Genomic DNA, 5,866 nt, shown 5'->3' on the forward strand with positions numbered 1-5,866 from the left:
AGAAAATACCCCTGATCACAGAGAACTCAAAAAACTAAGTTTCATAATTTTTTGAGTTATATTTTGATTTTTAAAAACCATTTAAGTTTTAAAAGTGATATTTATCTTTAAAAATCAACTTAAATTATCAAATGAACTCAAAATATTTTGAAATTTTTATAGTGAGTTTTCTGGATCATAAAGCACAGCATAGATCAAAAATTAAGTCATTTAAATGTTTATATTTTTTAAAATTAATTATCTTAGTGATTTAGGTTTTGTAAAAATTAGGTTCATTTTAAATGACTTGACTCATGAAAAAATTTTCTAAAGACTCTCTAGTCATAATAAACCTTCCAAAATTTTTTTAGATTTTTATAGGTAATTTTCTAATTATTATGATTAAATTAAGCAAATAATGGGCATAAACTTGAAAAATATGAATCTATGTATAAAAACCTCCTCTAACTTTAGAAAAATCAGAAGATGTTTTTCTTGATAGAGGCTACAACATGCCAAAATTTTAAGCCAAGGTGATGTGTCAATATGCATGGAGAATCAAATGATTCTAAAAAGTGTTTAATTAATTAAAAATATTTTATGTATCAAATGGACTTGAAATTTATTCCACATTGTTTTCCTTTATTCACTGAACAAGAGAGTATTTTTATTTTATTTTTGTGATTTTTTTACACAAAGTTATGTATTTTTGAAATTTTGGAGATTAAATAAATAAGAAAAGACCCATATTTTTCTACTTATCCATGTCAACCTCGTACGGGTCAAACAGGCCACGTGTTGCTGCGTGATTGGCGTCGCCAGCCAGCTCATTCCCATCCATGTCGGACCGCACTCTGTCCGACGTGATCAGGGCCACCCAATCAATACACGCTCTATCTGACGGTCACGGGTCATTGTCCCAAATGAACTGGACCAAAAAACCGTCCATTTTAAAACGCTAATATCTCACTCGATTCTCAACAAAATTGAGTGAATTATTTTTTAAAATGCTCGTATTGACTAGTAGAACACATCCATACGGTTGATAAACCCTTAAGTTTACTTTATATTCATGAATAATTAAAAGAAGTTCGATTTAGGGTTAACTTTGAATACCTTGGTCCAAGAGGGCTAGCCTCGATTGGATGCTTGTAGAAGCTTTGTGTGGGTGCCAGAAGCCTAGGGATGGAGCCTCTGGTCGTGGTGAAATGCCTAGACCCAAATTCGACCAAGGCCGATTTGAGGCTTTGGTCGAAGTCCACCTTAGGGTGGTCGGATGATGGGGCTTTTGTGGGGGATCTTCTTCTCTTGATGTTGGGATGGTGTGGGTGCAATTAATTTGAAGTTGGTGGAGGTTTGGAGGATGTCCTATTTCGGCCTTGAAATTGAGCTCCAAAATTGAACTCAAGCAATGGATTTCAGTGGCTAAGGAAGGTTTGGTTAAGCTCAAGAGGTCTCCAGGAAGCTCTGGAGGAAGTTTTACTAAGTCTCCCCAAGGAATTTCAAGCTCTCCTCTTTTGGCCATGGAGGGGGAGTTTAAATAAAATGGCCTAGGCTGGCTGCCAGGGTCAATTGAGGGGTGAATTTGGTTGCTTATGTGGAGGTCAGAGAAGCTCCAATGAGCAGCTGAGCTGATTTCCCTTTTGGATTTGAATTGGGTGAAAATCCCTTCTCTTGGTCATGGTTTTGGCCATTTTCCAGCCACTAAGGTGGCTGGCCAGCCAGGCATTGGTCACCTCTTGGCTCAGGGATGTCAGGGGGTGGCTAATGATGATTATCTCCCAAGGGTAAGTGATGATGTTGGAGATATTTCAAGTTAGGTCCAAAAATGGGTAAAATCCCTTAATTTGGGGATCCATTGGTCCATAGCTTGTCATGGTGATTTCATGGTGTTTGGACTGGTCACTAAGTCCAACTAATGGCTGTGGTGGAGTTAATTTAGTGACTTTAGGGTGGTTAGGTAACATTTTGTGCATGGGTCCAAGTGGGTGCAAATGACCAAGTCTTGGGTTTGGGCTAGGTTAACCATGTCAATTGGCCCAAATAAATGTTACATTTTGTGTATATGATCATAAGGAACAACTTTGGTGAAGAATGGAAGTAGTTTTGAGCTCAATTGAAGGGTCAATTTGAGGGAATTTTGAATTTTAGTCAATTTGGTCATGTTGGGCTAGGCTTGGGTCTAGCTTGGGTTAGACTTGGGCTAAGTCCAAATTGATTGTTTTAAATAGTCAATAGGGACCCTATGAAGAGTTTTCAACATGAATTGGATGGCAATTTGGGGATTAAGGCAATCAATTGGGTAAAATTTGGGGACTTAGCCAATTTGAGGCTAAATTTAGGAATTTTGGATTTAGGCCAAAATCAAATGGATTTGAGATTTCACCAAGGCCAATTGATGGTTGATTTTGATGTCTACGAATGTTATCAAGATTTTTCAACATTAATTGGGGCCAACTGACTAGGCTATGGGTTCAATTTGGTGAGATTAGGTCATGTGGCCAAAGTTGGGTTTTTAACCTGACTCAAAATTGGGCTCAAATAATGGGCCAATTAAGCTTGGATTTAGTTTATTTTGGTCATATGAAAAGTGGATTTGAGCTTAGGATTGGAATTGGGGTTAATTGAGATCAAATTGATGAACATTTGGGTTGAATTTGGGGAAATTTTGGTCTTTAAAGGCAAATTTGGGGATTTTGGTTAAATATGGTGAAATTGGCCAAATTGGGTTATGTGGTAGTTGAGAGAAATGAAATTAAAAATATTTGGGATTTATTGAAATTTTCTGGGAATTTTTGAAATTTTTGGGCTATGGAGGGTATCTTGGTAATTTGGGGGTGTTTTAAGGGCAAAAGGCCAAGATGAGTATTTTGGTATAGTTGAGATACCAACCATCACCAACAAGCCATGGACTAATGGAAACCCCATTTTGGGTCCTCTACATAGTGGTCTTAGCCAAACCATAGCTTTAGGGCTAGTAGGTTTAGCGGACCATTGACATGAGTATCCCAAAGGATCAAGGGACCTAGGCTAGAAATTTGAGTTTAGGGTTGTGAGTGATTGTGAGTGTAGATGAGTGTAGTAAGTGTAGATGAGTGTAGTGAGTGTCGATGAGTGTAGTGAGTGTCTTAGCTCCAGACCAACACCCAGGGCAACCCTAAGGTCTAACAGTCCTAAGGGTGGCTCATCTTGAGTTTCCCTCATAGTGACCCCACCTACTAAGTATTTAGAGGTTGAGACCAACATGTGGAACTTCAAGTTGAGTTGAGAAGAGTTTGGAATTTCTAGTGGTGAGGGTGCCTTTTCTAGTTTTCTAAGAATAGTCAACAAGAAAGTCTCATGGCTAGACCTTAGGCTACTAAAGAGGACAAAACTAAACATCAACCAAAAATGAGGTCAACATGCCTATGCAGTGGAAGTTGTAAGTAGAGACAAGAGTAAATCAGGAAATAGCTTGGAGGTGCAAGGCTATTTGGACCCTGCTGATATGTTGACTGAGGGTGTTACTCTTGAGAAACTCAAGTTGTGTACAGTATCAGGTACAACTTCAGTTAGTCTTCTGGAGTGAAGACAAGGCTTTGAGTTGCAGAGGTGGATGATTCAAGTGGAGGATTCATTGTGGAGGACATGTTTGAAGAAAAGGGTGACACCGCCAGTGGAGGATGTCAGTTTGAGGAAGGATATGTTAAAGCAGGTGTACCGATCTCTAAGTGGGAGATTTGTTAGTGTGGAGCCCGGTTTGGACCCCCTCCCGCTCGCGCTCTCCGCAAGAGATCGCGATCTCCTACTCCTGTTTGATTGTGAATTGACGCTTCCCACTCTCGCCCCTTGTTTCGCGAAGCTTCTCGCCCGATTGCTGCGCCTCCTAGCTCGATCGCGAACTGCTCAATTGTGCACGAAGCGAAGCGAAGTCCCGCTTCCTTCTCGCAATAAAAGGCTTCGGGCGGCTCCTTCAGTTTAGAAGTCGCATTTTGAGTTCTTCTTCGGGCTTTCTCGAGTTAGAGGAAGAGTTCTTCGGGCTTCCACTGGACAGTGGAAGAGAAATGCAAGGAGTAGTTGCTTGCGGCAGAGGAAGAAGAAAGAAGAAGAAAGAAGAAGAAGAAGATTGTTCTCCCTTGGCTTCTTCTTGGTGACTTGTGATAGAAAAAAAATTGGGTTTATTTCTCTTATAAGTTTATCTTCTTCAGTGTATATCAGTGTAGATTTTCTTCGATGTATCTCGGTGTAGAGAGAGAAGAACAAATAGAGAGAAGAAGAGAGAACAACAAAGTGAGAGATTCCTCTTGTAAGTTGAGGTGTTCGACAGGTGTAAATTCCTCAAGTAGTAAAATCCTCTGCAGCTCCGTGGACAGAGACAATTTGTCGAACCACGTAAATCTGTGTGTTCCGCTGTGTTATTGTTTTCTGGTGTGAATTTTCTCGTTCTATTTTTTCGCTTCATTGATCGTTCTCCTGTTTGATTTATATATACCACATTAACTGTATACATGTATATCTCGCAAGAGAGTTGTCTTTATTTATCAACAACATATTAAAGTAAATGTTTATGCTAATAAACTAATGATCATGAATCACGTTTTTATTTTTAAAGCAAACTTTAAAAATAAGCACGATAATCCCAGTTACTTAATCATATGTACAATGATTAATGTTAGAAGGATAGTGATGTGATACTGGTGGGAGATGCTTTAAAGCATGCTTTAAAGCTGCTAGATCAAATAAGAATCTAAGCAAGAGACAAATAGATTGGACAATTCTTCACTATCAATTCATCAAATATGACTTTATTTCTCATGATAATGATATTTCTCACATCTAAAGATATCAAAATCTACTCCAATTGTTCAAATCAAATTTCATGTAGGATACTTGACAAGTCCTATTTTAATTAGTTTTTAATCCATTGTCACATCATGTTCATTGGATCTAGAAAGAAATTACAAAATTCCAGTTGACTGCTAATTAGCGGTCAAGAATAAAATCTAAGAGATAAAAACATGATTTCGATAACATTTATTTATCAATGAGATTATAAAATTAAAATTTTGAAACTCAAATCTAACATTGAACCTGGAGCGATTATGAAAAAGTAGTTATTGATCTAGTCAATTAATCGATCGGAGGGCCAGTTCACAATTGAACCAATAGGATCAATCAGTGTAGTATGCTCAGTTTAAGCCATGAGGCCAACTCATGAAACTCATTCCTTTTGACCCCTAAAAAATTGACCCACGTGTTCTTCTCTATTCACACTTTGCCTCTAAGACCTAGCTGCAATTAGGGGTGTAAATGAGTAGATCCGACTCAAGCTCGGCTCGTTAACGTGCTCACGAGCTGGCTCGATTAACTTATCTCTAGTTATTTCGATGCATTTTCCTGTGTGCTGTCACAACATCCTCCTCCTCCTCCGGCCAATACCTTCTCCGATAAGCTCTTGTAAAAATTAAATTTTTAGTTCGAGCTTGTGAGCCGGCTGCTACCACTACAAACCGAGCTTGACTCGAGCTTAAGATCACAATTTGACTGACAAGCCAAGCTCAAGCTCGAGTCGACTCGTTTATGCCCCTAGCCGTAAAGATAGTTTCCACAATCTCCTTGGACGTTCAATGACTCATGCCTGATTGCTAGTGTAAAAGCTACTAGCTAGACCTTGAATTTAATGGTACACATCGACCATAGATGCGGCAGAAAGCTCACCTTCTTGTTCCTTCTGTCTTCACCCTCCATATCTTCACCTCCCCTCGTGCTCTAATTCCTCGTTGTGCTCTAAATTACAAATATACCATTTAATAGAGTATACAAAAGTTACAAGTACGTACATTGGTTTTATAGGATTCAACTTAGTTAAAGTTAAAGTTATATATATATATATATATATATATATATA

Source organism: Phalaenopsis equestris, unplaced genomic scaffold (assembly GCF_001263595.1).
Source record: "Phalaenopsis equestris unplaced genomic scaffold, ASM126359v1 Scaffold000070, whole genome shotgun sequence".
NCBI lineage: Eukaryota > Viridiplantae > Streptophyta > Magnoliopsida > Asparagales > Orchidaceae > Phalaenopsis > Phalaenopsis equestris.